General features: G+C 39.9%; 1 protein-coding gene and 1 pseudogene across 3 annotated transcripts in view; one reads left to right on the plus strand and one right to left on the minus strand.

The window, feature by feature from the left end:
* Window positions 1-9,903: 9,903 nt before the first annotated feature.
* On the minus strand, window positions 9,904-12,600 carry LOC120886160 (uncharacterized; annotated as a pseudogene). Its single transcript, XR_005728904.2, has 3 exons — window positions 12,219-12,600; window positions 11,073-11,286; window positions 9,904-10,030 (listed from the first exon to the last, which is right to left on the minus strand). The product of XR_005728904.2 is annotated as an uncharacterized LOC120886160 (transcript).
* Window positions 10,244-12,650, plus strand: part of Klhl14 (kelch like family member 14) — a 97,995-nt gene continuing 95,588 nt past the window's right edge. Inside the window, exon 1 of one of the 2 annotated variants that reach the window (XM_078030208.1) lies at window positions 10,244-10,714. The gene's annotated coding sequence lies outside the window, so the exon portion shown is untranslated. The remainder of the gene's footprint in view (window positions 10,715-12,650) is intronic. The other variant, XM_005337449.5, reaches the window with a different exon arrangement.

Consider the following 12,650-nt stretch of genomic DNA (forward strand, 5'->3'; position numbering starts at 1 on the left):
TCCTCCCACTGAAGACAATATAAGGAATAACATTTATTGAATTTTTATCAGTTCACAAATTACTTTGACATTTCACATTTTTTCTTGATCATAACACTGCTCCTAAACATTAAATACTGCAGGAATTATTTCCCTATTCACTAATGAGAAAACTAAGGTTTAAAGAACTTAGGATACTTATACTACTGATAATGATGGAGGTGATCCTCCAATCCAGTTTCTTTCTGATCTAGACCCTATGTTCTTTCCTCCTATTCCCACAGGATCTTTAGCTTTTAGGTGAATAATAGCTATGACAGTCTGTCCTAGATGAACATCCAGTGGTCATCAGGAGTAAGGGACTGTAGGAAGACGTTGAGGCTAGGCTAGGCTACGACCTTTCTTATTGCAACTTCCTCCCAATAGGCCTGTGTTGAAATTTCTTTCTAAGGTGACAGGAGCCTCAATCTCTCTCATCCTATTGAAAATGTTGGATTTCAATTACAAGGCATCCATTTGTTTTTTGCATGTTACACCAAAAGCCTTTGAAGTGTATCCCTACTAAATACTAAATTTGAAAATTGCTACTAATGGATGTAGCTTATTCTTCTGTTGAAGTACTTGTTTACATCCTCTGAGAGCTCAGTGTAGTCTATGGTCCCATCAACCCCAAAATAGGAACATTGTTTTGCCTATTTTTCTTTCTCCTCTTATTTTCACCCTATATACCTGTTAAAATAAAATAATGTTGGCTGGTAATGCACTAGAGTTGAGTGTGAACTCATGGTTAGCTTAACACAGATATATCTGGTAACATATATAAGCTTGTGTTTTAGGCAGCTTTGGGGCTGCTAGGACTAAAGGACCTGACCAGAACAATTTTAAAAGAGGAAAAATTTTTTGAGGCCTCATGGTTTCAGAGGTCTTAGTCCATAAAAGGTCGACTCTATTCCTCAGGGCTCCAGGTAAGGCGGAACATCATGGTGGAAGAGTGTGACAGAGGGAAACAGCTCATGTGCTGATCAGAAAGCAGAGAGACAGAGTGTCCACTCACCAGGTACAAATATATCCCAAAGCCACACCCTAAACCCCACCCCCTCCAGCCACACCTTACCACTTCAGTTACCATTCAGTTAATCCCATACAGGGGATTAAATCACTGATTGGTTTAAGACTCTTACAACCCAATCATTTCTCCTCTGAACCTTTTTGTACTGTCTTACATGTGAGCTTTTGGGGGACACTCCCATCCAAATCATAACATGTGTAGATAGATATGTATACATACAGGGTTACATACATTTCCTTGTTCTTTTAGTTCATAGGCGCCATCTAAAAAGCTCCCAATGATCAAAACTGGAATAGTTTGAGTAGGGAAATAAATAAATTTGTATTGGATTATAACACAAAGTGAAAAATAACTGGAGTCCATATTGATATAAATCAATGATTACATAAATAAACGGAAGAGACAAACCTCCTTTGCAGACAAATTCCCCCTCACAGAGCTGCTCCATACCTCTTTACTCTTTAAGTGCAGGCTGTGCATAGTGACTTTTTTGCAGGAAGCACAATATGGGGAAATTATTTTTTAAAAGAACAAAAGAGGAGAGCACCTTTACTATGGAGAAACCCGACAAACATTACTTCAGCCAGGTGATCAAGTTTGACATCAAGAGTGATAACTCAAGCCGAGCGTGGTGGCGCACTCCTGCAAACCCAGGGGCTTGGGAGGCTGAAACAGGAGAATTGCGAGTTCAAAACCAGCTTAGCAACTGCGAGGTACTAAGCAACTCAGTGAGACCCTGTCTCTAAATAAACTACAAAATAAGGCTGAGGATGTGGCTCAGCAGTCAAGTGGCCCTGAGTTCAATCCCTGGTACCAAAAAAAAAAAAAAAAAGAGTGATAACTCATATTGATACATAACAAAAATGGATCTTTATCACTGTGGTCCTCCTCACAAAAATCTATAACCACAGTGTAATGGTGAGACAAGTTTAAGTGAAGGAGCAATTTACAAATTAGCTGGCCAATACTCCTGAAAATCATCAGGGTCATCAAAAACAGTGCAAGTGTGGGAAACTGTGTAGGTAAAAGAAGCCTAGGAAACATGACAATCAAATGTAATGTGGTCCATCGGATGTGATCCTGGAACACAGGAAGAACAGCACATAAAAACTAAAGACATCTGAATAATCTATGGACTTTAATAATAAATCATCAATATTATTCATGCACCATACATACTAATGGAAGATAATACTAATAACACCATGCTCTAGATTCTTGGGGTTCTCTGTGCTGTCCACTCGTTTTTCCTATAAATCTTAATCTGTTCTATAAATGTTTCAAAGTGAATTCTAGAAGTATTCTGCATCTTATGAAAACATAAAAATTTTATGTTAAAAAATGACAGTTTTGGAAAAATAAACTTAACATGTACTACCCATGATAAGAAATAGTAATTTTGGGGGTGGGGAACAATAATAATTACAACACACTTATAAAAATTTACCTTCAAAACTATATACTGTGCATACAACCTAAAATCATTATGCTTTGGCTTCACCCCCAAAAATATCTAAAGTGCACATTCATTAAATGAGCAAGTAAGTATTTCCAGATAAGATTCAACTGACAAATTTTACCCACTTCGGATGTGTTATTGAAATTTATATCAATAGTACATACATTTCAGGTTTATGAAGACAGTTACAAGTGGAAGCTTGTCTTAAAGATGAGAATTCTAAAGATCTGCATCTTGCATAGTAAGAGTGTTCTTGAAAATCTCTCTGGAAGCATTTGACTACTGTTAGAAAGCCAAAAAAAAAAATTAATACACATAAAACAGGATCAAACAGGGCCAAATATTCTTACAGCCAAAACTTAAATCTCTACAGAGGACTTAGTCCTTATCTTGACCCATGTTTTCCTCTATTATTCAGCTCCTTAAGAGGTAAAGACAAAAATGAAAAGATTCCAATTCAGATCTGTCATGTTGTGTTAGCCATGGCTGCATGTTACTATTGGATTTTGTAAAAATATAGCCTGTAGTCAGTATGTTGCCTTTTAAAAATAGTAAAATGCAATACTCAACAGAATTCTTTGTCACCTCAACTACCCAAATTTATCCAAACTTTCAGACAGTGCTTCAACAATATGAAAATATTATTTTGTAGAATATGATCACTGAAATTTTATAAAAGAAGCATTATAAAACAAACAATTAAAATAGGAATCAGACTGTGCTGGGGTGGAATGGAGGATGTAGTGAAAAGGATAAGACAGAGCAACAAAGATTATTCTGAAAAAGGTACATTAAAGAGCTTTACACTAATTTGGCATGAACATACTCTATATACACAGTTACGAAAAAGTGTGCTGTGAACGGATAATTATGAATGTAATGCACTCCACTATTGTCATGCATGAATAAATAAATAAATAAGAAAGAAAAAAAAGAGCTTTACCCTAATATTAAAGCAGGTAAGAGCAGTAACCAGTAAATATCTTAACAATAGGTCACCTGTGAGGGAATCTTGCACCTCAATCAATATGATAAATTCTAGTAATGATACAATATTTGACTATTAACCACATAGATATTTGACTAAGAAATATAAATCATTGCTTTCTAGTAACTATTAAAAAAATCAGTGAATATTCAAACACAGTAACACTAATCATTTTTAGAAATTGGTAAGGTAAAGAAAAATGTATTGCCACATATGAAAGAAAAAATTGAGGGTGGAGGTGATTAGAATAATTTGTAAATTTGTATGATAATTCTTTATGATAAAGATGCATTGTCCTTCTGATAGAGAAAGTCACTCATGCCTTTCTTTAATGAGCATTCAGAATATGTCATTTCTATAGCAAAACAAATTGTCTCCCATAAACTCCAATATTTTGAAAGATTTTGATGCTTATTGAAGCTTATGAATATAGCAAGCATAATTTTTATCAGTGCACTCAAAATGTGTTAATATTTTTTATTTTCATTTTTCTATCTGACCTACTTTCAAAAAGATAACTGGATAAGTATCTAGGGCCCCGAGACTCTGGGCAATATCCAAGAGGAGAAGAATATATTTTTTCCTTATTTCACTGTTTAAACCTTCAGCTTATCCCATAGTCACTAAGAAAGTTCCCAGTTGTACTTTGAGGAACATTCATTGTAGTCACTTCTCTTCATTACACCCCTATCCAGTAGTTAAATGAAGAAAATGCCCTCTCTCTCCAAGTACAGGAAAACTAAGTCCTGAAAAAGCAAAATGATTTGTCTAGAGTCACAAGTAGTGACAGAGACAGAAGCCAAAGTACAACTACATCCTCTCTCATCTCAATCATTTGCATAAATACGAATTTCCAAAAAGTTACTTTTCAAAATCAGAACTATATTTGGCAACCTATAATTAATGTTAAATATCCTTATTTTTTTATCTCAGTTATTTAGATATATGCATGAAGTATCAATACTTCCAAAGGTAAAAGAGTAGTGGCTTTCAAAATTACAGATAAACTAATGCAACATAAAATATCTGAAGAGCAAAGTCAAAAATACTGGTACATTTGTTAAAGTGATCGATTGCCCTTTGAATAGCATTGCAAATTATTGTAGCCTAAGTAAAGCAGATTTTATTCTTTCCTTTACCTTGTAGTTGTAGAACCCTAAGCATAACCTGTAGAAAAGAAAAAATAAAAGGAAGATTAAGTAGGGAATTCTGTAGCTATGTCTGTTTATCTTTTACTCAATAATCATTGAATTATATTCATTATGTCTGACACTATTCTAGGCACTTTACATATATTTACAAAAATTTAACATCAAAAAATGCCTTAAAATAGATGCTATTATTACCCCCACTCTCAGATGAGGAAACTGCGAAGAGGTGGAAAGTACCAGAGCCAGGATTCAAGCCCTAAGGGGTCCGCTTCCAGATCTATACTCAGAGTCACAGCACTCTGCTACCTTTGTTTAGTAGTTTAATTAATATTTCCATGAAAGTAACTATTTTCCAACTTTTCAGAGAGTTTTGCTAGGTGATGTTTGCCATAGGTAAAAGATTTTTACCAACGTCCCACCAACTCTGCTCTATATGTTGTGGAACAATAATTGCATAAGAGTATAAGAATTTTCTTAATTGCAAACAATAAATCAGTACATTTGGGAGACTAACTGATACTACTTTGGTCAAATGCCCAAAATAGTTTCTAAAATTCACCCCCCCATTCTTTCTCCTATTTCTCTAGATAAATTTGAAAAATCACCCTTAATAGTCCATGAATATATTTATTGAATACTATTATGGACAGGTATGAAGCTATGCACCATAGGAAATTTTACCAAGAAGAAGGAATTTTTCCCCCAGGAAACTTATAATCTAGTTATGATGATAAAATAGATGTCCCTAAATAATCAATTAACAAAGCAGTAAACAATCAATGTCAAAAGAATGTTATAGATAATAAATACTATGAGGTAGTTAGGGACTTGCTTTTTTTCTACTCCAATAGTTCCTTATACTTTGCCTTTTTTAGGGCAAGTATCAATTGTAATTATTCAGTTGGTATGTCTAATTTACTGTACTAGAATATTAGCCCCTTGAAGGCAAAGATGCAATTTTATTCAACATTGTATCATCAATATTTAGCATGTTGTTTGGTGTATGATAAGTACTTAATGTAGACTTGATGAACAGACAAATGAATGAATGAATAAATGAATGAAAGTGTATGGAAGGCCCTGGACAGTGTAGTAGAATGACTAACTTCTGGAGGCAGATTGTGTTGGTTTGAATCTCAGCTCTACCTTGTTTCCAAGTTGTATGATTCTGAAATTTTTATCTGATATCTTTGTACATCACTTTATCCATTAGTCAAATGATAATAATAGTATCTTTCTATATCAGCTAATTTTACTGTGGAACAAATCACCCCCAAAAGCTAATGACTTGAAAGAACAGCCATTTATTTAGCTTAGGGTTCTGTGAATAATCAATTTTGACTCTACTGGGTCTCCTGTCTCAGCTGGGCTCATTCATGCATCACTCAGTAACCAGGTGAGTGAGGAAATGTCTGGTTTATGTGGTATCCCATCTTTCACCAAGCTAGCCTGGGCTTCTTTACATGGCAGCTGTTGGGGTTCCCAAAGAATTGAACTGGGGGGAGTTGAAGCATGCAAGGCCTCTTGAGGCTTAGACTTAGAATTGGCTCAGTCACTTCTGGAGCATTGGGTCTAAGCAACTCATAAGGCCAGCTTACATTTAAGGAGTAGAGAAATAGACTCTACTCTTGACATAAAATCAGTAAAACCACAATGTAATGGGGGGTGTGTTTATCAGGAAGGTGGAAAGATGGATCCATTTTGATAACCTATTATACTCTCTCATAGGATTGGCAAGGCACCAATGTTTATTTTATTAAGAAAACAAAAAATCTGAAGGATTTAGAATAGTGTCCACACCATACAAGTAAGGAGCTAAACAATCAATTGTCATTCTTTTTGAAGTTGCTTGTAGACATTTCATAACAGAAAGAAATCTGAGTTTAATCTTGGGATTTCTATGTGTAAAGAACCAAACCCTTCATAAGAATACAACCTAAGCAGAAGCACGAGGTACAGCTAACAGACCAGACTACCCAGAAAAGCTGGAACTAGGTTCTTGAGAATCTGAATAGCTGATATAGACTCCCAAATCCTTGTCCCAGACCCTAGAGAATACTAAACAATTGTTTTTTGAGTAATGGTTAGCCAATAGCACCGTTTCTTATTTTTTTTTACTATTATTTCAGGGGTTTGTTTTTATTTATTTCTGGCTTTTCGATTTTCCTTGTTTTGTTGGTTGTTATTTTTATGTTTTTAACTCTTCAATAAGCTTCTTAGTGCTTATGACTTTGTGATATCTCTGGCCATAACTGCTCATTTAAAATTCAAAACTAGAAAGTGTCTGGGTTTTGTCTAGTTTTGCCTGAGTCTGAGGGAGCTGTGTGGTCCTTCTCAATTTTTTTCCATCTGTAAAATGGAATCATTTCTCCTAGCAATCTTAAAGGTCAGGCCATGAGGAAATAGTATTTACTAACTCAAAAAAACACAGGTGAGGCCAGGTTCAAATATGCATACAATTTGCTGATAGCTCATATATCTGAACCTGGAAAGTCAAGAGGGAGGAAAATAAAGTTTTAGAGTGGCTACTCCTTCAAGTTAGGCTGTAAAACACTTCTAGATCTGCCCTAAGAATAATCTTTAGTTCATTCAGTTTAGAAAGTTGCTTGTGAGCAACTAGAGTCACTGATAGGCCTGAATCTCTGCCACCTTGAAGACCAACCAGTCAGCTCGGAGCTAATGGCAGCACTAGTAGACTGCTTAGTGGTGATAGTTTCAGAATCTTTCTGCTGTACATAGTTTAAATGCAGATTCACTGATGAATAATTTTGATAATTCTGTTGAAGTTTGAAGACTGCTTGAATTAGATGACTACACGATTATGTATTTTTTTCAAAGACAATTCTGGCTTCTCTTCTGCCATGTGAAATCCATCCTGCTGAGTGCTCTTGACTAGTCACGTCCTTCCTGCCATTTTAAAAACAATAGTGGCAGAGATGCGAGCTGCTGATAGTGCTCAGCAGGACAGATCAAACACACAGATGCAATTTCTGTACGTTGAACAGTGAAGTAGGATAAAATTCAAATACTTACAATCGCTTAGTAGCTAGCATCTGATTGTTGCAAATTGAATCTTTCATAACGGGATTTATTGTAAATAGTGTCATATCATTTGTGAGTTCTGCAATAATTTCAGTCAAAGCCAGTGCAAGATATTGGAGGTGTGAGATTTACATGATGTATATGCTAGTTTATGCTCAGATTATAAAGGGATTTTTTCTTATCAATATTCTTTTTTTAATTGCTTACAAAATAATCATAATTGTAATTTCTTTCTCTGAAATTATAAGCATTGTCAAATAGGATAACTTTAAGATGTAGAAGAAAACAGATCATTCCACTTCATTTTAACACCTGTTTTAGAATTGCAAGACCCTAACCCTGCTTTTCACCCCTTCTACCTAGTAGTCAAATAAGCATTAAAATTTCAGGTAGTTTGAAATATGGCTTTTATATTTTTGGAAGCAATAAAGAGCCGAGTAATCATAATTAATGACCAATATATTCTATCAATAAAAAAAGAAAGAAAAGAAATTCAACTCTAAGATATTTTGAGGCCTACAAAATGTGCTTTAACTCCTTTATAATAAAATGGGAAGCTGGAACAATTTAAGTAATCAATACTGATATTCACCTTTGGGTTTAGTTCAAAATACTTCACTGGAAGTTCATAAATATCAGCATGAAAAGCAATAACATAATAATAGTACTTTGCATCTATGAGAATTTGGTGACACTCCACATACTTAGCTTTAATTGCTAATGACAGAACCCCAAAAGGCACTATCTTACAATCTCACAATCTTCCTATTCAAGATCCAAATAATGGAAATTCAAAAAATAAAATAAAATGGTAGGACCAGAGGATTTGAATAATCTGATCGCTTTCTTTCCCCTGTCCTAAACAAACAAACAAATCCTTTGTATTTTACTATGTATTTGGGCTTTTCTGTTATAAATATGAATATGAGAATGCAGTGTCTCAGCAGGATCTGAATAAAAAAGTCTTGCACTCAGATTATCTAGGACCTTGGCCGAAAAGGGCCTTTGTGAGGAATAAATGCTTCTGTTTCATCCTTCTTCATTTATTTTAAGAGTAAATATTCCACATGCAAGTTAACATTTATCATTCTGGATGGGGAATTCCCTATTTTGGAGCCTCTGAATTTTCAGTTTGCTCCCCTCTCCCTTAAGCAGGTGTCTTTCCATCTCTCACAAATCAAAAGAGGAGGTTAAAAGACAGCCTTTGGGGGGTACCCTGATGTGTATTTTAATAAGGAGACTAATCAGAGCATATATAAATTAAAATGAATCATAGTCATGTATTTAATAGCAAGCAAAACTCAATTTAACTCATGTCCAGCTTTCTTTCATGTCCATTTTATTCAAGGGCATACCTTTCTCTTTCTGCTTCCTTTTTTCTTTCTTGGACACCTCCAACCCCCATTGACAACCGAAATGCAGGGCTATAAATGTAAGGGCGCAATACATCATGAGATAAGTCTGGAGAACATGTCCTCTACCAAAATGCACATGAATCTCTGGTGCAGCTAGAATTCCAGAAACATGCTGAGGTTCATTTTGCATGCTAAGCAGGGTCAGAAATATGAGCACCATGTCATTGCCCTTATATATCAGGTGAACTCCAAAGTTGAAAGGTTACATTTGTGAAATTGTAGCTGGGTTGCCTAGCACTTGATTCTAGCTCCTGCAAATCAAAGATTCCTAATTGAAATACAAGTCTGACAATATGATAATCTTCCTATAAAAAGAAATGTGATTTCTGAGCCCTTATCTGTTGAAGAGCTGACAGAGAACTTCAGAGGTGGTTGTTTAACCAGACAAAAAGATAGAAAAAAAAACCATGTTTTCAAACAAGATCATAAGGCTTGAATAGTGAAGGGAAAATAAATATAAAGCAAAGGGCTACCCTCTAGTCTACCAGTTTGATTCCCCTGCCACCAGTTTATGTACTCAGCCATTCACCTCTTAGGCAAAGGCTAGTGTCCTCCAAGTCATCCCCAGACCCCCAAAACCAAGACCGGATAAAGTGGCATCTAAACATACTTTGAGATCAGACAGTTTCTGCATTTCATAATGTGTGTGGGGAGGTGGCAGGGGGTGGAAGGGAAAAGCAGCATACCAATGTAGTAAAATCTGGAAACAACAGCATATATACAGACACAAAAAAAAGTTTGCATATTGCACAGAGCGCTTGAAGATCATAAATCTATGCATGAGAAAGATGTAGTGGAAATTTTGGGGGGGATTAGAGTTTATTTTTGTCATCTCTGTGAGACAGCTACTCATTCATCCAGATCACAGCTAAGAAAAAAGCTGGTCACAGAAATTAGCAGTTTCAGCTCAGCAGCGAAGTCGCCAGCCTGTGAAGGCAGAGAGAAATTGACTAATTAGCAATGCGCACTAAAACTTGACGGTTCTTTATAGAGAGAAGAGAAGAGAGAGGGAGAGAGAGGGAGAGGGAGGGAGGGGGGGCTCGCTTTTTCCCCTTCTTTCTTCCAAAGATGTTTGAAATCGCAGTCATTTACGCTCGACAATTTTTACAATAGCCTTGAGCCATAATTTTGCGAGTCTCTCCAGCATCCATCCCCCTGTATGGTCTCTCTCTACTGGCCAAGCACGACCGTTTCTCTCCCCAACCGTGGATTTCCTATTACTCTCGTTACGACTCACTGAGCCCCAGGCCCAAGGATAATGATGTGTTGTTTCTTGGTAGCATAATTTGTCACACGTACATTTTTTCTTCTTCTTCTCTTGCAGAAAGCTCAGCTCCCTCTCTCTCTCCCTCTCTCTCTCTCTCTCTCTCCTCTCTCTCTCCCTCTCTCTTTCTCTCTTTTCTCCCTCTCCTACATTTTCTTGCTGTTGCTAATTCATGGTGATCAAATGATGTACGACAAAATAAATTGTAAAGAGTGACTGCCTGGAGTTGGGAACCAGAAGGTGTTTTCCCCCCTCCCAAGGAGAGAGCAAACCTTTAAAAAGGAAGGACAATTGATTTTTGGGGGGGAGCTTAAGTGAGCCTTGACTTTGCAGCTGGTTGACAGCAGGTAAGTTTCTGGCCTTGTGTCTGCCTTGTGTGTATTTTTGTTGTCTTTCGGGTTGTTGGAAGGGGGAGGGACGGGAGGGAGTCTTTCAGAGGGGTGGGGGGTAGGTGTGTGGCAAACGCTCATAAAGAATAAAACTCTCATTGCAAGAATAAGCAAATGGGGGGGGAGAACAAGAAGGAAGGGAAATAGGAAAAGATGGGGGGGGTGCGAGACAACGAAGCGGGGAGAGCGAGAGAGAGGTATGACCGGGGCCACTTCCAGAGAGAGACTCTGAGAGAGGTTTCCGGCAAGCCAGAGCTTTGGGGGCGGGGGTGGGGGTGCTGCCGGGGGAGGGAGCGCGTGGGAGGTTAGGGTCCACCTGGAACGGGATGGTAAAGTGAATCGAGAGGAACCCAGTCCGGTAGAAATGGGAAGCCGGCGATCCAGGACTGGCGCCAGGCAGGGCAGAGTGAGCCGCAGTGGAAGGGCCAGGTCCGGCGGGATCCCTCTGAGCCGGGCAGCGACGGCGGCGGCTGCTCTCCCTGGCGGGCGCGCGGGCGGGATGCGGGCAGAGGGTCCCTTTCCGCTCAGCCCTGGAAGGTGCAATTACAGGTTAAGGACCGGGCGTATCGATTTTGCCGTGCCTCCCCCACCCTACCCACCTCCTCCTAGATGCGGGCAGCTCAGACTTTTTACCGAAGTACTTCCAGGGTCGGGGGAGTGGGGGTGCCCAAATGGGGGACCTCTGGGGGCTACACCCAGGCGTTTGGGAAGGAAGCTGCGGCTTCCAGGAACCGTGCGGGGTGGGAAGCAGTCCTCGAACCGGACTGCGTCCCCCCCCCACCCCCGACATTGGCTAGCCCCCACCCCTCCCCCAACACCTGCCTTCTAACTTGAACTTCTCACAGTTACTGGAGTTAAAGGGACTGTGCCTGGTGCCCTGGAGGGAGAACCGTCCATAGGAGTCCCTCCCGGCCTCCAGATTCTTGCTCTAAATCCACCCTAGTAGCCCCACTTTCCCCCTCGTCTTTCTCGGTGCCGCCCCGCGCTGGAAGGGGAGATAGGTGTCTGAACTTCCGTGCTTTTAAGTACCGGAGGCGGAGTGGGTGGGGGGGATAAGGGTGAGGGGGTGGAAGGATTCTTCTGCTAGGTTTAAAGGCGTCTCTGGAAAATTAGCAAAACTGAGTGGTGACGGGGAAGCCAACAGTTTGCGAAGCAGGGAAGCGGGCAGGGCCGGGGTGAGGGAAATGAGCTAGAATTGATAAGGACAGCTCCCGCCTCTCCGAGTCCACTGAGCTGGTCCTCACCGCGCTCCGCTGCACTTTCCCGGGAGAAGAAAGGGCTTTATCTCCTCCCTCAGACTATTAGCCTAGGAGTTTCTCAGGGCAGCACGGATAATCGAAGGGGTTCCCGGCTTTTGGAGAGCTAAGAATCGCCCACCCGCACGCCTGTCTGGCCCCCTTTCCCACCCTACTCCCCCAAACTGGGCCAACTACGAAAAGCAAAGCTTGGAGCTCGAGTTGACCTGGAACCACTGCCGTCGGTCGCTTCTGCTCTCTCGAGGCACCCCTGACTCCCCAATCCCGGTCTTTCCCTTCATCTGGCCCGGCATGGACACGAGCCCACGAGGCGTCTCGGCCTCAGCCTCCACTTTGCCGTCGCTGGTGCCATCGCTGTCGCTGCCAACTGCCGAGCCGGGGTGGTTTTAAGAAAGTGAGGGAAGAAGTGTGTGGAAGGTAGCGAGGAGCCAAAAGAGCGCCCGGACCCCAGACAGGGCCCTTCGGGTGGCGCTCACGGATCTAGAGCCTTCAGACCTTCCTCTTAGGGTCAGGGTCCGGAGCGCGCCGGGAGGGAACCTAGCAGAGCCTTGATTGTTGTTCTTTGCCCTCCCCTCCCCTCCACACCATTCCCCACCCCGACCACACCCCATCCCTCTACCACCCTGTTCCCCCTCCCA

This window comes from Ictidomys tridecemlineatus, chromosome 13 (genome assembly GCF_052094955.1).
Source record: "Ictidomys tridecemlineatus isolate mIctTri1 chromosome 13, mIctTri1.hap1, whole genome shotgun sequence".
NCBI classification, from domain to species: Eukaryota; Metazoa; Chordata; class Mammalia; order Rodentia; family Sciuridae; genus Ictidomys; species Ictidomys tridecemlineatus.